Below are 27025 nucleotides of genomic sequence, written 5' to 3' on the forward strand. Positions count from 1 at the left end.
GCTAGACCCCAGAAGAGGTTTAAAGCTTTTCCTCTTCTCTGGTCATGTGAGAAGGAATTCAGTTCCAGGGGTTCTGTGAATTTCTCATTTTTCTCTTGAATTCACCTTTTTGAGTTATTCCAAATTCTGGTGGGCTTCCTAAAAGACCATACCCCAAACTGCCATTTTAAGGCCATTCTACAACAAAGTGAAAAACAACTTGGACACAAGAATCATGTTTTTTTGAAATTTTCCAGCTGCACTACTGTAACCTATTATTTGCTGTCCTTCCAAGCATGACAGAAGCAAACCACAACAAAAGCTTTTGTTAGGAGTCAATTTAATAGCTGAAAGGTTGATCTTTAAAAACAAACAAACAAACAAAAAAACGGGGCAGGAATCTTCAGAGAACGTAAGTACTGAAATTGGCATAAGAATTACACAGTGAGCTGTGAATCTGGAGAGAGTAACATCAGGCACATTGGTAGAGAGTAATACGTTTACAGGAGGAAGTGAGTCACAGAGGGAGTATGGGGGACTATGGCCCCATTTTACATGGAAATCCAGTAACTATTTGAAAAACATACATACATATATACATCGTTCTCAACGATGTTTGTGGTGTGGTTTCAAAATGAGAATTTATAAAAATCAAATTCTTGAAAAGATTTCTATTAACCACACTATTCAAAGCTTCAATGAATATTTGATTCAGGCCCCAAACACTGCATGTTGCCAGTTTTTCTCAGCGTAAACTCTAGCATGCCCCTGTGCCAAGCTGATTTTAACAACCTCTACCTTTCTAAGCAGCCTTTTCATGTAGAGTTACTTGAAAATGGCATCTCAGCCTCTTGTCACCTCATGTTCTCTTCCAGAGCATTCACCCAGGTCAGTTTCCTGGCAGGTCCTCAACAAGCAGTTGGGGGTTCTTCGTAGACTGAGCTTGGAGTAATTATGCTCTGTAATTGTGGAGTCAGGGCCTGTCTCCCAGTTAAGATTAGAAATGCCAACTCATTTCCTGTTGCCAAATCCAAAGGAAAGATACTGATGTCTGATACTGATTCTCCTACATTTCAATTATTGTGGGGCACCCTGGAGCTGCCTTTGAAGGGTTCTCTTTATAGTACCTGGATCCCCAGCATAGTGCACAATCCTGGACTAACACCAGAGAATACAGAAAATGATTCCAGCTATCACATTTGATAACTCTTCAGGTCATGTTGCCTAGATTCTGGCAACCTGGGTCATATGGAATTGTGAATCTCATCTGGAGATGGACTTATTATTGGGTGCTTTGTAGAAACAGGAGAGCATCTGCAGAAAAGGGAGTTGAGAGGCATTTGGCACATGTTAAAGGGTAAAGCACCTTCTTCTTAATTGTACAGATCCTTTTATTTTACAGCACATTAAACTTTAAAAGGAAAGGTAGCAAAGTTGAGCATCTGTTTTTTTCTCATATAAATTCAACTCCTAATAAATACTAAGCAGAGTTTCCTCAGACTCAGTTGTGGGCAGATAAGCAGTTCCATACACACAGAATTAATTGCAGTGCTCTCTAAACCTCCCTCGACTGTCTTTTTTATTTCTCTGCCAGTGAAATCAGCTTTTGTCAATTGTGTTTTGGGAAAGATGACATCCCCCAAGAGAATCATAGCCAAAACAAACAGGGTTAAGATGGAGAATAATACTAAAAATTATTACTATTTATTCCATACTACAGGACCTTCCACTGTAAAGCGCATTCTGCACCAAAATTAGTCACAGTAATACGATTTTCATGCTGGAAATGAACCTGTGCATGTCCCCCCAGTTTCCTGACTTTGGAGGAGTAAAATATGTGTTGCTGGTTATCAGATGTTTAAATGTATTTCCCTTTCACATCCACTTCTTTCTCTTGAAAGTATCACAAAATCTATAACATAGTAGATAAGGTTACAAACTGCCTGTTACACTCTATAGTGACAGCTGTATAACTTAAAAACTGAAATGTAAAAGTGTCCCTTTGGGTCAACTTCATACAGAAATGTTTGTGGTATAACTTTTTACAAAGAAGAAGATGAGACAGATTTTGGGGGTGGACACACAGGCCCTAAAATAAGGGGCTTATGAAGCTGTGCATTCACCATCCCCCAGAGAGGTACTCTGTGCCATCCAAACGATAAACACTGGGAATGACGTCAAGGGTCATCTGGCCCCTTTCTCTGCTGTCTTCTTTTGGTTGGGAAAAATCAGCATTTTAGATTCCATCAAGAGTATTCAGTATCTTTAAGCAAATTGAATTAAACTATCAATTTAGTCAATTATGTCATTGAGAAAATGCTAGGAAGAGAAAGAAGGCAGGCTAGAGATAAGAGATATAAAAGCAATTTAGGAGGAAAACAAGGAGAAAAGGGAAAGAAAAGAAAAGTAAAAGAAAGAAAGAAAAGCAAAAAAGAAAAATGAAAGAGAAGGAAATGAAAGAATCCACTTACTGTAGATTCTATGTTGGTTAAAGAAAATTCTAAGAAACATTAAAAATCCTTTAGTTATTTGCAATCACTAAGTTGATCTGTTTGTGTGCAAATCATTTATTTGCCATTGTGTAAGTAAGTTAAAACAGTAGCCCAACTTCCACTTCTTCTTTGTCATTGGCTCTTATTCTTGGCCGTATTTCACATTTCAACCTGCTCACCATATGTGTACATACTTATGCTTTCTTTGCCACTAATTGCTTCTTTTTTGACAATACCATCTATATGTGCATAGTATATGGCCGTTTTTATCACTCTAAGCCTATTAATGCCCAGACTTATGGTTCCCAGAGGAATTAAAATTAACCAGCTCTCTAAATATTGTTCATGAGTTGGAAAACTCCTGTATTTTAGAATCTCACTTCAGTTGTTTTTAATTGGTTTGCAATATTTCACCCTTCAGGGCTTGCCCTTAACTTTTCAAAGTATATATTAAAAAAAATTTATGAGAGTGATATGAAAGGCAAAACTTAGGAAAAATAAACACTGTTTTTGGACAATGATAGTACTTATTCTATGATTTAAAGCCTGATTTTATAGTTTGGTAGAGATTAAGCTCCTATTCATTTTCCACTAACTTCTACAATCCTCAATGAGATTTTTACCTGTAAATAAGCTACCAGCCTAATGCGCTCTATCAGCAAAAAATACAGGGCTCTATATAAACCAAATTCTCTTATGGTGAATTTCTCTTTTAGAGCTAGAGATCCTTAACATATTAATTTATTTTTTGAGTTTGTCTTAAAATGTTGCTTTTTATTTCTAGAATACAGAAATAAAAATACTTAGCTTTTGAAGAATGGTCACTTTATATGACCCATAAAACAAATCACTGACAAAATTCCCCTAAATCCCAAAGACCCATTTATTGTTAATGACAAATGCACACACGCACGCACACACACACAAATACACACACAACTCTCAAGTATATTAATAGTGTTTACTATTCCTCAAAAATAAAGTGATAGGTTCTACAGATAAATGACAACATATCTAAATTAGAACTACAGATTGCTGTTTCTGTAACCAGGGCAGACAGAGGAAAGTATTAATTTTGTTTATAGTAAGAACAAATGAATTAATTAATAATAATATGTCATAGTCATGTAAAACAGAGATCTTTTATAACTTCATTCTTAGTTCCCCCAAATAACAAAAAATTTACTACCTCTCACTAATAAGCCCTAGCATCAAAACATTTGGCTTAAAAAATAAGTACTATCAAGAAATTTTGAGCCAGTACATAGAGCTTGGGAATGCTGGCCCAGCCATAATATTTCAAGCAGAAACTTTCCTTCACAAATAAACTTTCTCTTAGAGTTTTGCAGTATAAGTAACCACAATGACTTGGCTTTCAATGAATATTTGTTAAATAAACAAGTAAATGGAGAAATAAATGAATAAAGTGGAGAAGTAAAACCACATGGAGGTATCAATCGGAAGTCTATAAGAGAAGAAATCCACTACCAGACTGATTTTAAGTAAGCTTTTTCACATCTCAGATGATAAGCTATGTGCATATTTCCTACACTGACAAAAACAAAAAACTATTCAGAGTGTCCCAGATTGGGTACTCTGTGTGTATCTCAAAGAGCTATCATAGGAAAAGGGCAACCCTGATGGATGATAATCAGTGAACAAAAACACTTTTTTAATTTATGTAACGGTGCTTCTCTCTGTGAATAAGTAGCATATACTTGTACAATAACAAGTGGCACGTGATCATTAATTGTGAATTCCGAGGTTAAGAACCTTTGACTTTGTGTGCATGAATATTGAGACACTTCACTGTGCTCAGATGTTCAACAAACATACCACTCGCTTTCATCTACGCTGAGTCTGTCACTTGACTTTCGACCTTTCATTTGGCACTGTCCTGTCATTTCTTTGGTTTTGCAAATTCTAGCTTCTCACTTGACCTCTCCATTGTGACCTTTCACTTGACCTGTGATCTCATAAATTCTGAAATCTCATACATGTAATTGGGGAAAAAATAAACAAAACATCTGGATGAAGCTCCTCCTGAATTAAGTCTGAGTAGATGAAACATAGGACCAAACACTTCAAGATGTCTGAAAATAATTGGATACCCATTAAGATGATATGTAAATGGTAAAAAATAACATTTTAAAGAAATGACCATGATACATCAAATTATTATAAAATAGTTCATAACAGTTAAGCTATAAGCAAAAGATGCAGAATTCACTTCCATGAGAATATTTCTCTGGTCTGATCATATTAAAAAAAAAAAAAAACTAACTAAATTACTCCAGTTAAAAATGAAACACCTTTAATGTAAGTAATACTGAATTTTATCATCTTATTACTCAAACATGGGAGTCAGAATTATTGTGTAAGAGGGACCAAAAGATTTTACCTAGTTAAAGCTTGTGTAACTCACTATAGTATTCAATATAAAATTGAGTATAAGTTAAGTGCTATCTGATCACCCTTAATTGCTCACTCTCTATAGCACTGTTTTATTATCTTTGTAGCACTAATTAACATCTGAAATAATCTTTATTGACGTGCTATCTGTCCTTCCCCACTCGAGTGCAAGCTTCATGAAGGCAAGAAATTTGTCTGTTGTGGGAACTGCTGAGTCTCCATCACCAAAAAGACCATCTAGCATTTTCTAGTTGTTGAATATTCGTTGAATAAACAAAAGAATGTCTACCATAAATGCAAGTGTCCTCTCCAAACATCACTTTACATAATTGCACACCAGAACAAAAGTCTAAAGTAAATCTTCCTAGCTAATTTTAAAGTTTTAATTACAGTTTACCCATTTTTCAAAAGACCAATACCCTTTAAAATGTATCCTGAGGTTTTCAATATTGGCATCTTATTTTACTTTTATTACTCTTACCATTAAGATATTTTTCTCCTACAAAAACAAAGACCCCTCTCAAAATCTCTAAGATTAATCAATGCTGATTACTATTCTCAAATGCCAGCTCTAGTACAGATTTAAGATTTAAGTCACACATCTTGCTAATTAGAAGAGTCATGTTCCTTTCATTAGATTTCTGGATTCATATAATAGAAAACTAGTTTAGATTCACAGTGATATGAAAAGTGTTATGAAACATTAGAGAATACCAAGTTTAATGTTTTGCCACCTGAAACGACCACAAAATATTTATACTTAAGAATGTTCCAGCTAAAACTTACAATGCACTTCAGATTACTGTGGAAAACTCAGACAGAAACCACAAAACAAACAAACAAACAAAAAAACTGGACTGGACAAAATAATTATTGGAAAAAATAATTATTAAATAAAACAAGTTGAAGGCAATCTCTTCCAAAGGTTAGCTAGAATATCACCTGGACTTTGTTTTAAAAGTTTGCAAAAGACATAAAACTGATCAAAAAACCCAATCTGATTGAAAGTCAACTTCCTCTTAAATAAGATCTTCCTTTCCAATTAAGGAAATTTCAGTTTGAATATTAAGAAAGAAAAATGTGAGTTTTCACTTTCAAAATGGTGATAGAATAACACCTATGACTATTTACATCCAGCATTTAGTCATTTAACAAAAGATTATAAACTGATGAATGCTAAAATTTAATATAATTGAGCCCTTAAAATTTTAACACCAAATAAATACAAGAATGTCTTGTGCTTATTTAAATCTTATTTGAATACATTACATCTTCAGCATCACAGGTATGTAATAAGAATCTATAATACCAGATTAATAACATATATTTTTGTAATGTAGAGGAATTCTCACCTTTTATGGGTTCCAAAATACTGAAAGAAGTGTAAGAGATGTGAATTGCTGTTAAAGTGAAATTTAAACTAATCACAAAACCAGAATTTTCTAACTTCCTCAAGCTAAGTTGAATAAATGGTTCAAAGTTTGGCTAAAGTTTGAGGTTCTTTCTTGTTTAATCCAAAGCAGTTCATTTTTCCTTAAAGGTAATCAAAATAGTCAGACATGGTACAAATAATTTTGTTGGAGGAGAATGATGTCTGTGGTTTATTTAAATAATGTAATACCAATAAGGGGAACTTTAAGGAATATTAGAGTATTTGAAATATATAGAGAAATAAAAATGGCAATACAAAAATATAAAAGAAAATTAAGTACAGGAATAATTTTGTACATACCACTGATATATTGGTCATACTAACAATATAATATATAAAGAATAAAATCTAAGTAATAACTGTCAAAAAGAATAGCTCCAAAAGTTAACCTGAAGGGAAAACTATTAACTAGTTAGGAATATATATTAAAATATAATCAAGATTTCAAATACAAAGTTCTGGAATTTCAGATAAAAAACTAATATGGGAACTTAAGGAGATATTCAAGTTTTTTGATGCCCTAATAAATAAATGAACAAAGTTACTATTTCTGAGTCATAGCCTACTTTAATGTATTAATGTAATCCAAGAAATGGTATTTTCCCAAATAAGTAAAGAATAGAACACCACTTACATTTTAAAAATTGCAGAGAAATTATTAACAGAAACAGTTGTGGATACTATAAAAAGCAATGTGGAAATTTTGAGGAGAAAAAGGACAGAGAATCTAAATCTATTGTGTTGATATAACAAAGTCCAGACTTAAAAACAAAAGCAAGGTTTGCTGGCTTTACTTCTGCTTTAGGTAGAAGCTTTTTACTACAAGAATTCAACTGCTGAAGTTCATTTCCTGTCTTTAATTCTAAATGAGCAATTTGCTGATAATTTCCTGTCTACATTTTCATAAAATAGAAAGAACATGACTGGTTAAGCTTAATGTTTCAATAACCAAATAAACTTCAGCAAGCGTAGTTTAGGAAATTAGACAACTATCTAGAAACTAGTTTTATGATTATAAAATGCCTGAAAACTGTTTATCTCCCCCAAATGTTTGAAAATATTCTGAAGGCCTTTGTGATTGCCTCTTTGACCCCAAAACAAATAGAGCACCATTGCTTTGCCTCAGTGGGCCCAGAGCAATTAAAGTCAAAAGGGTATGAATCCCCCTGAACTCTGAGCTGTTCCAACATAGATGAGGAAGAAATTACCCCTGGCTTGGTTTTAGCCTACAGCATGCCCCCAAACCCTCCACTAGATCTTTTTGCCTAAAGTAGAAATTCGCTTAACTTGAACTTTTTTATAGACTATGTTCTTGGATCCATGATTATCAGCATTTTTGGTCAAAAGTAAACTAGTGCATCCCTAAAAGGGACCCATGTGAAACCTAAGTTAAGCTATCAATTAAAGATGAAGAATCGCTCGTTACTATTGCCTTAAAATGAGGCACCCTCTTTGTGGGGTTGAGATCGCAAACATCTATTACAGCATTTGCAGAAGTGGATCTTAGGAACTGTGTACTGTTTCCAAGGCTTAGAAGAGGGCATAATCCATAAAACCATGAAATGTGGGGACATTTGATAAAACTTCAAGAAATGCCAGTTTGTGCCACCACCCACCTCCAGGTGCCAGCCAGTGGTAGAGAAGAAGTCAAATACTAATTACAAAGGGAGATTTTATTAGATTTAAGGGGAACAGATGAGCCCAAATCCCCCTTTTTACTATCTACTGTACACTTAGCTAATGCTTTCTCCTGTGAGAAAGGCTTAAACAGTAAGCACAAACAGCACAATGAAATTGTAATACTCTCTCAGCATGGACCTGGATTATTTCAGCCACCAGCAATGTGAGTAGCTGCAGGTGTTGCACTAAATAAAGTAATATAAAGTGTCTAAATTTTAACAGTGGAAGTACTGTTTCAAGATCCTTGTCTGCTTTTTATTAATAGTCAGATTCCTTCCTATCAGCAGCCACAACTACCTTTACCCTATTATTCAGCAACAATATTTTGATAGGCAAAGATCTATTAAAATCACTGTTGATATTTTGTGACCATAGTCATTTTGGAGTTGAATAAGCGTTCAATCTTCTCACAGAAGGGGAGAACGTAAACTTGTGATTCAGGAAAAGAGGAAACCAGGGGTTACAAAGGTGGAGAGGCCAAGTAGAATGAAACAGACCCCCTCCATCAAGTAAAAAACTTGGCAGGATAACTAGAAACAGACCAACCCTAAATCTTTGGGTTCATGAGCCTTTAGTAACATAATTAACTGAAATAAAACTAATATTCCAGTGTTAAGTTTCACATTAACATACATCAGCAGTTATAAGTAATAACACCAGGTATAAAAAGTTATAATCAGAAAGTATTCATTTTGTTTATGGAATATACCTTAAGGTAAGGGGAGACATTCCTTAACGCATTCACGTTATTTCTAAAAAGGAGAAAAATTATCTACACAGAGAGAACTGTCAAATTTCCCTTGCTTTTTCTATCAAGAAGCATTACTTTTGGGGGAAGGTGGGCTGATCACTTATTTGAAGTTTCCTACAAAAATAGAGAGCACCAGATTTCCGAAACATTTGTTCTTGAGAAAAGAACCACTAATACCTAGGAAAAAAATGTTGAACAGGAAATGTTTGACCAATGTTGCATCACAAGATATCAAAAGAATTTCACTTTGGCTACTTCAGTGAATCAAGTCAGGACATTCTTGATTTTTTCACAGTCTCGAGCTTCTACAAAATGAATTTTTAAAACAAAATTAGTGATACTAAAATTTTTCTAAAAGTTTCCAATGAGTGAAATAAAGTGAAACTCTTCTTCTAGAATGAAATGTAAAAATGTATTAGTGCTGAGAGAGTAGATAAACAACATTAGTGATCTGTGAATAGCATTCAGGAAATTCCATTTATCTGATGAGCTGTTGGCTAACCGAGCAGTGTTTCATATGTCACCAGCTAGCTAAAGCTCCCCATTGTGTGCACAGATTTCCTTTAAAGGCATTTTAACATCGTTTTGCACATTAGGAGATAGTTTCTTTAGAAGTGAATGGCAGACCCAAGGAAGGAGTCTTCTTCCTAGTTTTCTTTTTAAATTGATGTCCGTCTGCACCTCACAGCACAGTAATTCCAGAAATCCCTAACTCAGGATCCTTGTCATAGGACTGCCTGCGGCAATCAGCCCATGGTTTCTTTTTGAACAAGCTTTCTTTTAACACTTAAAGCCAGGGATGATTTAACAGAAAGTGTCTCAAGTCGGTGAGCTACAGCCCCTTTAGACTCTACCCAAACAAAGCTACTAATGTGTGGTCAGTTTCTTGGCAACTCCAGTCTCGGCTGATAACGCCCCTGCTTGCTATTCTCCAAGGAGCCGGCTGCTGGAAGACTGCTCGGAACCTCATCCCCTTGGTGCTCCTGATGCGGGCGATCCTCCGACTGCTTGGCGCCAACCACAACATGCTACCCACCGTGAGAGAGCAGGACGCGGGCTGCTCTAGTCAGGACTTATCGTCTATCATACTGATTGACGAAACCAAGAGTGAGCAGAAAAAATAAACACGAACAGAGGCTGCAGTGTATGGGCCAGTCAGCTGGGAGTTTTAGTATTTGGCCTTGGTGATCCTACTCTCATGGTAGGTTATCTTTTCCTTGTGCTATCATTTATCATAACTTTGAGGGCCAGGGAGAGAAACAAACCTACAATTTTTCTATTGGTTACATTCATTAGACTGCCTTCCTTTTTTTTTTTCTTAGCACTCCTTCCTTTGCCCCCCATAATAATCCCATCCCCTCAATAGTGTTCCCCAAAGAACGGGGAAATTAAATCTCAATACAGTTCTCCCCCTTTTACTCCTTTTCCAGCATAGATCATTGCAAGTAATTAACCTTTGTTATTCCATCAAATCTAGAATGCAAACCCCCATGTTCATTTACTTAAGTCAGACCCAGTAATAAATCTGCTTCTCTAGCAGCTCAACTCAATGAAGATCCTGGATGTTGTTCAGTTATTCGGATTACTAACATCTTCTTCTTAAATAATGGCACTTGACTTTTTCAGGCACAAACCATGTTTTGTATTGGTCTTGACAGCCACTATAAAGTACTCCCCCAAGTGTCAGTAACAAAGATGATTTGTATGTGGCTTGCAGTCTTCCAGTGTTCTAATAGCTTTCTCATTCCAACCCAGGAACATGGAACACAGGGCAGCTGGTTAAAGCTGATACAAGCATTTCTTCTCTCAGCAGGCTATTCTTGCATAACCATTTATTTTGCAAAGTTTTAAAGTGCCTGAAGGATTTAATTATGTACATAGACAACCCTTATAAACTCTATTCTAGGGTTTTATTGACTTTTGTGCTGGGCAGCTCTTAGGCATTTCAATTAAGTGTTTTTATAAGAAAAACTACAATATTGTAAAAAAAAATTCTTTATAGATACTTCCAAACAGTTTTTTTTCCCCCATTCTGATTGAATAAACTCTATTTAATTGACAGAAAAATTCCAGGTTAATTCAAGTTTTAGTTTTTCCACTTTGGAAGAATATAGGGTTGGAGTCCCACACAGGTTTGGGAAAATGGACCTGCCAATATCAGTGAAGGAACCAGGGCAGAGGGAGGGGGACAAGATGACTCTGTAACATACTCTGAAGAGTCATGAGGCTACCCGATACTGGGGAGTTTACTTAAATTCATAAGGTAAAAACCAAAATGCAAAATTTTACATGTTCCACTTAACAAGTGCAGAATAATAAATTACCAAATTCATTTGGAGCACCCGCTTGACAGGTCTAACCCTCAAAAGTCTCCAGGAGACCCCAAAGCCGCCTTTGTCTGCCTTCTTCAATTGCAGGGCTCAAGTATTTACAAGACTTCTGCAAACCTGCCTTCATTACGATGTGGGATATTTCAGTCCCAGCAGGTGGCCAACAGGAGACCAGACCTGCCCGTGAAATATGTGATACTTTTTCATATACTTTAACCAGAAATGTGCCCCTCTGCAACTCTCCTAACTGTTCTAATTTCCCTTTCTCCTCTTAATCTCCTCAGCAAGCCATGAGCTTGCATTAAAATCTACCTAAAACATTTCACCCACAGGCAATGTAATTCTGAAACAAGCAACCAACATTTCACAGCTCTGGAGTAATAGATTAATTTGAACCTAATGTTGCTGTCGTTTACTGCTCCAAATGTTCTGGTGTAGACATAGCCCCCAGGCATGGTGCTGTGGCATGCACAACTTTGGGAGCCGGAGCTACAGTTGGCTTCACATCTGTGCATCACATTTGCCATGTGCCTCATTATCCTGCACCCCACTGTGCGTACCTGTCCCCCTCAGCTTCTCAGCCACAGGCGATCCAATTTTTTTCCCCTCCAACTAAGAATCTTTGTTCTCCTTCTCACTTACTACATTTTTGCGAGACCTCTGCACCCAAGCCGTGGGGATTCAGTCCATGTGAACAGCTCAGGCCCTTTAGACTCTTAATTCTCCATTAGGAAGAGGAAAATCACAGCATTAAGTTTCTGACATGCCACTGCATAAATTGTGCCATTTGCAGAATCTACCAGAGTCTGTGACCAAACATGGGAGCGTGTAATAAAGCCTGGCGTTGTTGGTTTTGACTTTAACAAGTTTGGTCGGTTTCAATTATCTGTAAGCAAAAAAAGAGTAACTTCCAGTTCCAGATTTAAGGGGGACCAAAAAAAATATTCACAGAAAGGAAAGATTGTCACAACAGAAATTAAAACCAAGGGTCTTGAGCTATTTAAGGAGTCAGCATTTCAAAGCATATTGCCACAAATAGTTGACATATACAACGCCCACCCCCACCCCCAAAAAAACACAAGGCTTTAAAAATACATGTAGTAACCAGGCCAAACAGCTGCTTAAATTTTAATCCTGCTTAAACAATAAAAGAATGGTATGACTCTTTTATTGGTTTTCCATTGGAAGTGTTTGGGGCACCCATTTAACAAGAGACAGAAGAAAGTTTCAGTCCTGCCAAAATTATTTAAAATATGCAAAACTTAAATAATATCTGTCGTTATTATTTTAAAGTGTAGGTGTTATCAATAATAATAGCATCAATAATGAAATATGTAAAAAGCAACAGAATACTGGTGTTTAGATATAGAAAAACCACCATCCTTGCCACAAGAAAGAAGAAAAAATTCAAACCAGAGGAGTTAGCCTCAAAAAGACCAAAGCTATGAATAATGAAATTTTAAAACTTATCTACATATTACATATGACAAGCTGGATTTAGACAGTAGTCAACACATACGGAAGGTGACTTAGAGCTCTTCGGTTATTTACCATGTGACAGGAAAATAACCTACTGTGGGAGATAGGAAATTAGTTAGTTTTAAATGATCATTTTCATAAAACTAATACTTTAAAAGGTAAGTCAGATTCAAACAATACCTACAACCGATCACTCAGATTTTTAATCCCTCAGAGGAGAACAAAATTGAGGTCTAGGAAGAGAATTTTTTAAATGCCTTCCCCAAGTAGAAATATGCTTTGCTCTAGAAATTGTATTGGATTTCCACACCTCCCCACATAATCCTCAAAATCTACACAGTACAGAGCATTGAGTCTTGTACATTTCATTATATGCTTGAATTAATTTATCCTATATGGAATTTGTTACCTTTACAATAAAAAAGTCGCTATTCATTATTGAGAGTGGACAGATGGAACATGTTCAGCTTAAGACATCAATAAGAAGAGAGGGAAAAACTTATAATCCATGAGGCACAGCTTTCGCCATCTGGTAGTTCCCCACTTGTCTGCCAAGACTTTTTCCCCAAATAAAAGTGAACGTTTCTCTTTGGAGTTAATGGAACATTCTTAGATACTGACCCTGAGCCTGATTTATTGATAATAAGCAACCATACAATTAAAATATTTTCCAAAAATAATCCATATTGTAGGGGAAAGTTTTGAGCCTAACTGAAAAAAAAAATTAAAACTACTCTTTCTCTAAAAACATTATCAGATGAACAAAACAGTTTTTTGCTTTGATAAATAATGAAGGCCATTGAACAAGTTATTTCATCCCCTAGAAAAACACATTGTAAGCTACATAAATACAAAATGGTGCGAAAGAGAGGCTGGCAGTCTCAGGCTCAGACTATGTTTACACAACATTCTCAAGCCCTTTACCTGGCAGATGATGCCTGATGTGGAAGGCAAGAGGCTCCATGGACAGGTACATCCCAAGCCACAGCTGTTACAGCATCCCTTTACTAGGATGCAGCACACAAGTCTACCACTCTTAGAAATATGTTAAATGCTATCATATACTATAAAACGTAAGTAAATCATCCCATCTATTAACTAAAACAGTGCACATACACTTTTCAAGTGTTTACCTCTCCTCCTATGTGTCTGCTTCCTATTGCTGTTGTTCTTTGCAGTAAGATCTCTCGTCATATGAAAGACATAGGGCCAGTTCTTTGTTTACTAGTGCACTAGCTCCAGATCCTATGAATAATATTAGGAAACATACACCCATTTCTCTGGCAATTGTCTAGAATTTAAAAAGATCCTTGTATGGAAGAAAAGCTAACTACCTAATTTTTGTACTCCAGGATTAGCAAAGGACTTTACTATAACAATGTAACAGCATATAATGAAATGTACGAGACTCATTGTTACAATGTAACAGTGTTACATTGTGACATTGTAAATCCTTAAAAGAATTTCTAAAATTTATTAGCAATTTAGACAATACACATTTATTAAACACTTACTATGTGCTTAGCTCACAACCCCCAAAATGTGGACTAAAATGTGATGGATATGTTATAGTACTTTTGACCCTGAGAAATTTTTTTAAAAAGCCTTAGTGTCATATATATAAACTGAATTTTGGGACACCAAGTCTGACTACACAAAATATATTTTTCTCTAAATTGCTCTGTTAAAAATGTGATGGAATAAAATTAAACCAAAGCTTGAATCAATATGATACTAGCTAGGTGATTTTCACCAGTTGCTCTACTGAGCTGCTCAATTTCCTCGTCTTTAAAATGAGAATTATTATAATGATACCTACAACATAGAATCATTATGAAGATTATTAAGATAATACGTGTAAGAGCTTAGGATAGTATCTGGCACAGCATAAAAATAATATATTAGCTATTATTTTTTTATTAAGTTTGCTTTCAGAATTTTTAACAAATTTTAAACCATTTAACATCATTGGAATCATATTAAAATTATTTGTGAAAACTACCCCAAACCAATTAATCCAAATCTATGAGGGTAAATATAATGTGTAGCTAGAATTGAGACCCTCTGATGAAGATGTTAAAATTCTACAGATTGGAAACCCCCAAATGATTTGCTTTGGTTACTTCCTTGTGTTCTCCTGCAGCAAAGCCTAGCTCAGTGATTTGCATATAGTAGATGTGCAATTATCAAATAAAATAGAAAACTGCTAAATCTACCTCTCAGTTTGCATTGCATGAATTCTTGATCTTAGAGTTGTTTCTACGCATGGTAAAACATGTTCAAGAATGCATTCCTAAGCATTGTTCAGGGAATAACCTTTTGTCTCATATTTATTTGACCTCTCTCCATTCATCTCTTCCTTCAGTACCATTATGGGCTGAATTACATCCTCCAAAAATTCATATATTGAAGCCCTAACCCCAACCCAATACCTCAGAATGTGGCTGTATTTGGAGATAGGGTCTATAAAAGTGGTTAAGCTAAAATGAGTCATTAAGGTGGGCCCTAAACCAATCTGACTGGTGTCCTCAGGAGAAGAGAAAATTTGGATGCACAAAGAGGGACCAGAGATACACACACACGGAGGAAAGGTCATGTGAGTACACAGAGAGAAGGTGGCCATCCATAAGCTGAGGAGAAAGGCCTTGCAGTCTGTGGTATTTTGTGATGGTAACCTTAGAAAACTAATTCAACTCCATTCATCTTCCCACTCATTGACTCATCCATGGGTAGGGTTCCAGGATCCCCCTCTCTCACAAAGGTTCTATCGCCCAACACATTCTATAATGTATCATATTTATTTACATGTCTGAAAGCCCACAAAACTGAGATTTCTTAAATTAGAGACTATCTAATTTATCCTTGTCTACCTAACATCTACCCATGTACCTGGCATAATTGCTGAATGAATGAGTGAATGAATGAATGAACAAACACCAAAACGATTACTAAGTCAAATAAATGAAAAATGAGTAAATGAGTGCTTATAAAAAATGGAAGAGAAACTCCCATAACAGAACCTTTTCTGACTGTTTCAAAACCCTACACCTGATATGTAGTGCCACCTACTAGTGCCACTGATAAGCAAAGCACACGGAAATAAATATCCAAAGAATAGGACAGAAGAACACACAGTTCTATGATCTCTGGACTACTTTGCACAATTCAATCAAAAAACCCTACAAATATTCCTTGCTTAAGATCTGCAAATCTTCCCTGGCTCCTTGCCCGTGGCAGAGGTATGTTCACTCTAATTCAAGCCAATCTGTATCCTTTCTACTTTAAGGACTGTAAAAGTGTTGCTGAGATTTGAAAATCTGGCCTGATATGGCAACGAGCTTTTAAAAACTTTGATCCTTAAGAATCTATTTTTAAATAAAGTTATGTGGTAATAAAATGTGAAAGTCTGGATTGCATCGATATAGAATTATGGAAGTGTTGATAAGTAATAACATTTTGGGTACAGTGACTTTAAACATAGTTTAATGCCAGACAGAGTCCTAGGATACCACCCCCGTATTATGGGCATTTTCTATCACTCATTCATAGCGCAAAAAGCCAGAAGGTGGCCCTCAGGGATTACACACAGTGTAATGACACAACAGGGAATGAAGGTGAACCAAGCAATTTAAGTTTCAGTCTCTCCCCTTCTATAATTGACTGGAACTGAGGTTACAGAGCCTCCTTCAAAATTTGTTTTAAAAATACAATAAAACAGTGTGAGCGGACATCTTATTTTTATTGGTACTTACACTCTGCATACGATTAAGCACAAACTTGCAAAGAATTAACCACTCCACCAACCTATTGCAACTGTTATCAAACTTGCAGGAGCCAGGAATGTTTTGAAGGGAAATGGGGGCGGGTGACCTGAAGCCCACTCCCTTGGGTCAGTGCATGCTGGGAGGGGAAATGAGCTACAGAGCAGACAATTTTCAGCTTCAGTGGTTTTACTTTCTTTACCAGGCCTCACGAAAACACACTGACAAAACAAAGGACACAAAATTAATGACCCATGTATTCTGTCAATTGACTCTTAGTAGCAGTGGCCAGTTCACCTTAATTTTTTGTTCACATTGAACATGTAGCCCAAGGCATTGGTTAAGGTTCACTTAAGAATTCTTCAAAGGCATCACTTGGTTTTCATTAATTTGTTAACTGTAACTTCTCCTTTCTGCTGAGGAACCCACAAACCAAGTGAAGGCCTTTATGCAAAAATGAAAGAACAAAAGGTAAATGTTTGACCAAGCAGCTCTTCTTTTGCCTCCAGAGCAATCATTTCTCCTTCATGAATATTAGAGTAAATGATATCCATCCTATTTTTCTAGAACTTAAACTATATTTAAACCTTCTGATTTTCTCAGAAATCCAAGTGTCATCAGCTATTGTAGAGGGAGAAGTAACACTGTAGCTTGTTATTTCTGTGAGTAATTATTTCCCAAAGACTGTGGTCTTTAACCAATAATTGTTTATGAAATCTAATTTGAGCATACATAAAATATGGTCAATATTTGGCCTTGGGACTTCCCTGGTGGCACAGTGGTTAAGAATCCACCTGCCAATGCAGGGGACATAGGTTCGAGTCCTGGTCTGGGAAGATCCCACATGCCGCGGAGCCCATGTGCCACAACTACTGAGCCTGTGCTCTAGAGCCCATGTGCCACAACTACTGAAGCCTTCATGCCTACAGCCCAGGCTCTGCAACAAGAGAAGCCACCACAATGAGAAGCCCGCACACCATAACAAAGAGTAGCCTCCGCTCGCCACAACTAGGGAAAGCCTGTGGGCAGCAAGAAAGACCCAAGGCAGCCAAAACTAAATAAATAATTGATTAAATAATTTAATTAATTAATTAATTTAAAAATATATTTGGCCTTAGATAAAATTTAAGAATCGACAAAAAAGCAATAAGAATTCAAAAAGATGTATAATGGAACCTAGTACTTCCGTATCTGTATAAAAATTATACCACCTTTAAGATGATGGTAACACTGCATTGAAATTTTCTTTCACTTACTGGCCCACAATGGACAATTTGATATTACAGTAAATTTTTCTATTTGGTCAAAAGTCACAAGAAGGTTCATCTCTATGAATATCTTTCTTCATAAAATTGCTAAAAAGTTGAACGGTTTTCCAAGGACACATAAATAATGGATACTGAGTCACCAATGGCAGGGTCTGAGTTTTATCAATTTGAAACCAGAATATAGGATGAGGCAACAGTTGCTTTCAAGCCTTGCAGGAAGTTGGTAGTTTCAACATTTCTCTTTATTAAAAAACAGTATCAAGACAGTTCTAAGTGTGACGGAGTCTACCATGAGGCCATTTGATAGTTTTTAGCAAAGGAAATGGATCCCATGAAGCAAATGTACCATTCCTTTCTAAAAGCTTCTCAGACAGTTATAAAATATGATAGCAATGCTTGGTTGGTACAACTTCACATTAGTTGCATCTGTCAGCATTTCCATTACAAACCCTTGATTTTCAAGGTTTTATAATTCAGCTGTGAAAAGTTGCTTTAGAAAGAAAGTTGGCAAGGCAGTCTCAGCCAGGGAGTTTATCAAATTGAACAAATCTTTGTTTAGCTATCTCTCAGTTCTGTGAGCCAAGGTCTACTCCCAGTTAGACATGCCAAACTTCCAGTGACTTCAATGCCAGAGAAAGGTTTTTTCTCTCTCTTTAAATTCACTTCACAAGAGCTTCTCTCATTCTTGCTTCAGAAGCCGCCAGGATCCAGCTCATATCCTGTGTAACCCAGTGGGAGAGGAGCCACATCATATGTAACCCTGTAGGACATATGAATCGAGTCTTGGCCAAGTGTCTCCGGCATGAAATGTGGTCAGCACTACAGAGAGATGTGGAACTTTTGAATATGTGTGCAATTAAAATGTAGGCACATCATACTACTGCTTGCATAGTGAAGTGGTACTAATTTATTAAAAGCCTTGTTGACTGTGGGAGCATGTGTGTGTTTCAGGGGAGTTCTAATTACTTAGCATATGAATTTATTGCTACACCATCTTTGAAGAAGCAGAGGAAAAAAGACAATCCGAACCATCTATATTGTGTATAGTATACCTGTTGTATAGTCTTTGATATACATTTATTTAATTGAGATTTTGATGTTGGAATGTATTATAAACTTGTTCTTGCTCAGAAGTGGGTGTAAATCAGTTTTAATCAAATATAAAATTACACTATTTATAAACTTATAAGAAACTTAGAAGAGATAGCTCTGGACAGGATAGTATAATAGTTCATTTTTAAGATTACATCAAAATATTTTGTAAGATATTTATCCTTACATGCAATAAATTTCATCTAGTTATTTATTTAGATAGATATATTAGTCTAGGTATCTTTGACACATAAGAATACAAATCAGACAAAAATTCTTCACAAAATCAATTTTAAGTTTGAGAGAGGAGAGAAGACATACGTGGAGATTACCATGATAAATGCTCTAAATGCTAGACATCAGAAGAGAACAGAAAAGGTGTTTCAGTAGATCAGAAAGTGGAGATTTATGGGATATGCCCAAGGGCATATTACTATTAATAACTCTGTACTACAGTATAGTAAAATATTTAAATATAGTAACATTCAAATATTTAAATTTGATATAAAACAAGTTTATCATTTACAACTATAATGTATAGTTTTATAAATACTTAATTTGTATATTTAAATATAACATCCACTGAATTAATAATAGTCATGTCTCAGACTAATTCCTTCCTTATTAACAGTTTACACTTGGAAGTATCGTCACAACAAATCTGTTAACAACGTTTGAGTCTGTGAATTTACACCTTCTAGGTAGCTGGCCTACAGAGGCACTAAACGACACCACATGGCAAATTCAGGTGTCATCAACAGTTTTGTAAAGGCCTGGCCTCGTCAGAAGGCTTTTGTAGATGGCAGGCTAGCAGATGGCTAAAGCCAGGTATGGTTTGGGTTTGTTCAATGTCTTAATCTATTTTCAAACTCTGGATTTGGCAAAACCAAAACCACATTTTGCCAAGTACTTTCTCCCTTAATTTTTAAGCCCATGTGCATTTTCAGTGAAATTTAATCCATATGTTTCTTATTTTTTTACACTTAACTCATCAAATATTTTTCTCTAAGAGCCATTTGACATTCAAAAGCCTTGTGAGTCTTTTTTAAAACTAGAAGTTTTTCAGCTATTTTTTAAACTAAAGGTTTTTAGCATTTCCCCCCCTCAAAACAGGAAGTCGCAATCTGCCAAGTATAAATGAATGTGAACATGAACACAATATGTTAATCCAATGCCAAAAGGCTTGAATTTGGTTGGAAACTTCAACTTCACAAAAGTGCCCACAACTTTTTAAAAAATATTCCTTTGTGAATCTGTCTGAACCTAGACAATGACTGACAGAATTTGAATTTTAAAAAACAAACTTTACCAAAGCTGACCAATGAGAGGGGCAAGAAACATCTCTTCAGCATTTCACAAAAGGAATTCTCATCATCCATTTGTAAAATGAGCAACTGCTGTTTCTTTCTTTCTTTCGCTATTATATTTCATTTTCTAAAAATTGTTTGGAATATATACCAGTAAGAAATAAATTAATTATCAGGACCTTAAAGTTATATATTTTCATGATAGAAAGACATAGATTTACGTATTATATATTTATTCAGAAACTTTATTGCTTATGGAATACATCAGTGTATACTTCATATTATTTTTTGAATTTATATATTTGCAGAACATTTTTCCCAGAAAAAAAAGCAGTGATAATTTTTAGAACGGCTTAATACAACTTAATGCCAACATATAAATTCAATATAAACGTATTTAGAAAAGCAACCCTAACAAAGAAGCAATCAGACAGCCTACCCTCATCACATTTTATACTTTGTAGCCCAGCCATATTTTACACAGCTAGGCTCATGGCAGGCACCCAATACACTCTTATCAGATTAAGTTGAATTGAATCCGATAGCATAAGTGATGAGTTACATTGTGATGATCCAAAGAATAATGACACTGTAATTCCTCTAATATATTTAATAATTTCTTGTCAAAATCATATATATAAGCTATTCCTCATAACTATTGTGTGATGCCATTTTTTTATCAATTCAAATTCTCTCTTCTGAGTTCCCATCGCCATTAAGTTACAACTATGTTATAGCACTAAGTTTCAGGGAGGAGAAAGTGAAAATCTTGGAGTGAACATCTGAAATCAACCAGAAGCTGTCATTGGGAAGCAAAAGGAAGGCTGAGGTCTATGGGTGTCATGAGTCATCTAGCATATCCCAAATACCTTTCCAGGAAGGCAATCCCCTGAACCCATCATCAAAGGAGTCGGCCTCTAAACCTAGGAACAAACTTTCAGCTTTTACTCTAGCCCAAAAGTCATTTTTCTCATTTTCCTTATGACACTCAATAGATATCTCAATAGATATCTTTTTTCCTTTTTCATACCTTATATGAGAGTTTGTCTGAAAGTAATATTACCATGTTTGTCAAGAACACGAAAACTCAGGAAAGTATTATTCAACTTGGTTTCTTTTTTGTTCCTGAGACAATGTGCTGTTAGAGTGGTGAGGTCACTGTCTGAGATTCTCAAGCCAAGAGATGTTCCAAGAGTCTCTCCTAACCCAATTCAGCAGATACTCATTTGTTCATTCACCAAATGCTGGTAAACATCTACTTTGTTCTGGACACTCTTCATGACCAAAGTTTTTGCCCTCTTGAAGTTTACATTCTAATAGTGACTTCACCACTTTAATAGCACATTAACTCAGAAACAAAATGATTTTTGTGCATTTCATTTTATTTTTAATATTAAGAAATCACACTGAATGTTACTTTCCCAAATTTTCATGTTCTTGACAAACATGATAATATTACTTTCAGATAAACCCTCACATAAGGTATGAAAAAGGAAAAAGACATCTATTGAGTATCATAAGGAAAATGAGGAAAGAAAAAAAAACTTTTGGAAACATTCCAGAAAACTTAGACTGTTCTAGAGCAATGAAAAAAGTTGTAAGTGGACAGAGAAGGCTGATGAATGATGCAAACAGGGGAGCAGAATGATAGCTCTAGGTGTAGTCTTAAACTTCACCTAGTCCAGCAATGGCAAAACCAGGACCCACGAGTGTCCTTCTCTCCTCACAACGCGTGGCTAGCTTTGCTGTTAGCAGACCATGGAGCCAGATCACAGCTTCTGAAACTGTCCAAAGGATCAGAGATCTACCAAAGCAAAGGATGCATGAGAGTTGAAACCTATTTGGCTTCCCTGATAATCCAACTCCTTCATGTTTAGATAACTTGCCCATGGTCACACAGCTACTAATGCTTCACGTTGCTTGCAATGGTTTTCATAATTGACAGAGAAGCAAACAGCTTAAGTGGAAGAGAAAGGAAAGCTGATATCCACCAAGTGCCGAAAGCTGATAACCACCAAGTGCCCAGGATACAAAACCAACACAATATCTCACTTAACACACCAATCTTGTGAACTAAGTAGTATCCCTTTTATACATTAGAAGCCCATGCAATCCTTCCTAGTCAGATACCATACCTAAACTGCCAAAACAAACAAACAAACTTGCAGAATCTGGTTTTTCTCTGTGCTTGTATTGCCTCTTTTGGACACTAGGTATAGGGACCCTCTCACGGGGGACGTAGGTAGTTGTAGATTATTAAACAAAACAAAATGGTGTAGCTCAGGGGAAGCCTCGATGATCAGCCTCTTTATTTTTCTATTTCTTCTTGAGGTAAATAGGCTAGAAGATGTGAACTAGTTTGATCTCCTTGGAAGTAAGATGTTAGTTTAGAAGCTCAAAATAATCTAGTCCTAATTTGCTATGGCGGCACAGACTTTATTGGTCAAATTAATTACAATTCTCTAGTGTTTGCATCAAAATCTTGTGTTGTTATGACAACCATTTTCAAGCCCTGACTTCTGTATTGTGGCTTAAACGTGATAAATTCCCACTTTCAGAAGACATCCAGCTGGTAAGCTTACTTCAACTGCCAAGATGATGTCCCACAATTTCCACATCTGCTTCAACTCCTCTGTCACAGCCTCATTACTAATTTTTTTCTCCATTTTTTAAGAATTGGGATAATTTTGTTTCCCTGGAGCAGGCTGTAAGTGCACACCCAAGTCAGACTTTTATTTATGAGTGGCTTCAATTTACGGATGAGATGTGTTTGTACCTTATGTTCCAGGTAAGTCCTCTCCTGACTTTCTCAATAATTTGACTTTATGACAAAATTTAGGTGATTTCGAAAAAAAAGAAAACCCAAAGATATTTAACCCATTTTAAATATTCATTCTCTAGTTTTTCTAGAATTCTGTCAGAAAACTCTTCAAAAATACTTAGCCTCATCTAGTTTCAAATCAAACCAATATAAATAATGGGTAGAATTACTAACCTGCAGGGAATGTCATCCTAAATTTCCTGGCGCTGACTATGTAACCATAAGCATGACTGGTGTATTTACTGGAGGCAGTATATACTGTATAATGTTCCCTGAAAACTCATGTAACTAATGCAATATGATAACCACTAGGGTGCTACTGTGACGTAAAGGACATAGTACAATCTTATCCAATTCAAACAAGAAAAAAAATAGTTGACTTTAATGGCCCTGCCCTCCAAACAAATACATTGCCTGTTCTACTGAACTTAAAATTCCAGGTTATATATAAGTTATCCTGAAATAAAAGTAATTCAGTGGCATACACATTCCAGCACCAACATATGATTTCACTCTTTGATCAAATATTTCTAACAGTGATTTTAAGGAATCAAGTGCTATGCAGGACATGACATTTACTGAGAGAATGTAAGAGGAAAATAAATGGATTCAATAGCACAGATTTCAAGTTGGCAGAAGATGGAACTAGTCTAAGAGGAGACATGTTTCCACTCGGGGAGTTGTTGGATGTTGATATCAAAATGTTTTAAGCTGGATCCAGCAGATATGCTCAGGCATCAGCAGAAGGAAATTCAGAAAGGTAAGCTCTGAACCACAGACAGGAAAGATGGAAGAGAGTGTCGAGGCTCCCTGCTCTTACCTTCTCATACCCTCATTTCCAGGATCTTACAGATGTGGAAACGTAGGTGTAATTTCCAAGGGTCCCAGTCCCATCAGAGCAGGCTTACAGCCATCTAACTTCCAAGATGCCAAGATGCTGATTCTCCTGAAGTAAGTCCTAGGGCAGGAAGAGCTGGAGCTGGGCAGAGACTGCTTCATGGCAGCCTTCCAGGGAGACGGCCAGCACAGTGATAATGGATGTAAGACGAGTGACTCATAAGATGTTAGAGCTGGTTTTAAAAAAATGAATTAAAACGATATCCATGATGAAAGAAAGAGAGAAAGAAAGAAAGAGGGAGGGAGGGAGGGAGGAAGGAAAAAGGGAAAGGAAAGGAAAGGAAAGGACAGAACAAAGCTAGAGAAGTATAAATAGCCTGGTGTAAATGTACCTGGCCTTCAGCTAAGGCTACAATATACATTATAAACACCAAACACTGTCAAGAGCATTTTAAGAAATTGGTCATCCCTTTCCACCACTTTGTGAGTAATACTTGGGAATGGAATAAAAAAAATATAATGGCCTCCAGGGAATGTTTAAGAATGAGGTAATTTACATGCTTCATCCAGAAAACATTAAGTGTATCCTTCTCCTCTGCCAGGATAATTTTGAATTTCTGGCATCAAAGCTGAAATTTTCTACCAAAGTTGATCAATCTCCTGTTACCACTCTGTATTTGTGTTGGAGTAACAGTTTATTCTATGCAGTGTTAGACTGAAGCTAGTCAGCTATTTAATCTTAAGGTTTTTAGTCAGGGCCTCATTGAAGAAAATCCCCAAACTTCGTTTAGACCAATTTTTGCGCAATTTTTCGATACTAATTCTTCCGATTTGGGGACCATGGCAACTCAGCCAAGGAGGGTGAAAATAATTACTTCTCGAAAGAAAGACCTTGGTTTATTCTCTTCTCCCTTCCCTTTTTTCCTTCTATCACATAATATTTTGGCTTTTTCTCCACCATTAGGTAAGACCACTGAACTGTGGAACAGCTGCCTGAATTATGTGGATAATTGCTTCTACTTTCTTTAGAGATGTCAAATATATATTGTATTTTGATACATGCTTATCTTGATATCTTATTTCACAAGGAGGCAACTACCATGTGCAAACAGAGGTAATGAATGCATTAAAAGAAAAAGTAGATTTTAGAAACTCATGACAAATACATTGGGGTAGAATCATAGAAAGATCGTAAAAACCGGAGTAGGAGGTACTTTAGAGTTTATTTACTCACAATCACCTTTTTCTCAGAGCTTTGAAATTGAAGCCCAGGGAGGTAAGGCAACTTGCCTAAGCCATAGATTATTTCCAGTTGCTCATTTAAAAAAGATAAATCCATTGGTATCTCCATTGCTGTTCTCCTGAATTCTGCTGAGTTGATTGCCATATTAAACCAAGGATTAACCTCTCCTGCTCTAATCCCTTCACCAAATCCTTCTTGGCTTCTTTCTCTGACCTTTGTGCTTCTGAGTTTGTTGCTGTAGTTATTGCTTTTGGGGTTTTTTTTGTCTTCCTTTTGTTGTTGTTGTTTTGGTTAGGTTGTACTAGCTCACCTTTTAGATGATACTTACTTCAGGGATTTTGTCTAGCAGCTCTGAGTATACCCGTACCAATTTTCTGTGAATGGGGAGTGATCAATATGCCTATGTCATTCAAAGTCACAAAATGAAAATTTTACACAAAGAATTTAAGCACCTCCACTGCCCTAAAGAATTCTAAAACCTATCAAGTCACATGGAGGTATTTAAGATTAATAATACCAACTATTATCTGTTTTCAGTTAAAAAGTGCCTTCATAATGTACCCACATGTTTAAATCTCATTTAACACTTCAAAAAAAAAAACGAATAAAGTGACCATTTTAGCATTCCTTTTTTTTTTTTTTTTTTTTTTTTTTTTTTTTTTTTTTTTTTTTTTGCGGTACGTGGGCCTCTCACTGCTGTGGCCTCTCCCGTTGCGGAGCACAGGCTCCGGACGCACAGGCTCAGCGGCCGTGGCTCACGGGCCCAGCCGTTCCGCGGCATGTGGGATCTTCTCGGACCGGGGCATGAACCCGTGTCCCCTGCATTGGCAGGCGGACTCTCAACCACTGCGCCACCAGGGAAGCCCCCTATTTTATAGATAAGACTGAGGCCACACACTGGACACTGACAATGTGGTATCTGGGGTTTGGAATCCCAAATCTCAGTCACTGTCTACTTTATCATTAATGAATAAAATTCTTCAAGTTGAAATACTGAGTTACTATGGCTGACACTTCCTCTATCAAGGTCTGTCCTAATGAGTTGTGTCATATTTACCAGGTCAAGGGAGCCAAGACAGAAGCCGAGACAATAGGGCAAAATGTCCTACACATTTTTTTGTTTTTGTTTCCTTAACTGCTGGCTACTTTCTCTTGGAGAAACAATCTGGGCTGCCCTAATAGCTACCACTTTGCAACTCTCCATGGTTCAATCTTTTTTTCCCACATATCTTAAGGTAGTGACTGAAAACTTATGTTATCCAATATGTCTGGCTTAAAGATCAGTCCTGAGAACATCATTTAATGTTATGATTAGGTTTTTTGGTTCTGTTGTGATCATGCTTTTTCTTCTTTTCCTCAAAATGTCTTCTATTTTTCAGTGTAAGGCCTACTTGAGTCCAGGGAATATTGACCAAAAGCATTCAACAAAGAATATATTCACTAAAAGCAGAGGAGTGTACTGAGGTAAGTGCCCCGTCTCGGGAGCCTGATTATGTGGATTCAAATCTCAACTTCACAGCTCACTAGTTGTGTGACCTTGATCAAGTTATTTAATCTATTTGTGCCTCAGTGTCCTCCCCTGTAAAATGGGTTCTTAGGAGAGTTTAATGAGTTAATGCTTATAAAGTGCTTAGAATAGTGACTGACACAAAGTAACTATTTACATGTTACTTATTATGATGAAAGCATGTATAAAATGGAGAAAATGGTCATTAATCTCTAATCTTGTATCAGTTGGTATTAATAGCTTTGTGTCCCTTTATTTTTTGATAATGCTGGATTCCCTTACATTTGGTCCACTAAATGTTTCATTTACATTGGTTCCAAAATTGGCTAAACTTATCACATTGTGAAGTTTGCCTTTTAAAAAGCATATATCCAGTGACCAGAGCTCTAAAGAGCTCACATTGAAACTAACAAATAAAACTCATCTGTTGTGATATGTTCATTTTCATTAAAAAGACATCAGTCTGCTCTGTGCTTCCATTAGAAATAGAACTTAATCTCTGACAGGCGTTTCTCATTTTCCAGTTATTCTCTAGGGAGTATACATTGGCATGCTGGCAATGATTTTTTTTGGCTCTGTACTGTGGTTGCAAATGGTGTCATTGTTCTTGGTTAAATCTGCGAAAAGTCAGCCT

The 27025-nt window shown here is 36.2% G+C and overlaps 1 protein-coding gene across 5 annotated transcripts in view; it reads right to left on the reverse strand.

The window, feature by feature from the left end:
• Window positions 1-23779, reverse strand: part of MECOM (MDS1 and EVI1 complex locus) — a 169211-nt gene extending 145432 nt beyond the window's left edge. For all 5 annotated transcript variants that reach the window (XM_060099104.1, XM_060099100.1, XM_060099098.1 and 2 more), the window contains exon 1: window positions 23625-23779. The gene's annotated coding sequence lies outside the window, so the exon portion shown is untranslated. The remainder of the gene's footprint in view (window positions 1-23624) is intronic.
• Between the last annotated feature and the right edge of the window lie 3246 nt (window positions 23780-27025).

This window comes from Mesoplodon densirostris, chromosome 5, assembly GCF_025265405.1.
Source record: "Mesoplodon densirostris isolate mMesDen1 chromosome 5, mMesDen1 primary haplotype, whole genome shotgun sequence".
In the NCBI taxonomy this organism is placed as follows: Eukaryota; Metazoa; Chordata; class Mammalia; order Artiodactyla; family Ziphiidae; genus Mesoplodon; species Mesoplodon densirostris.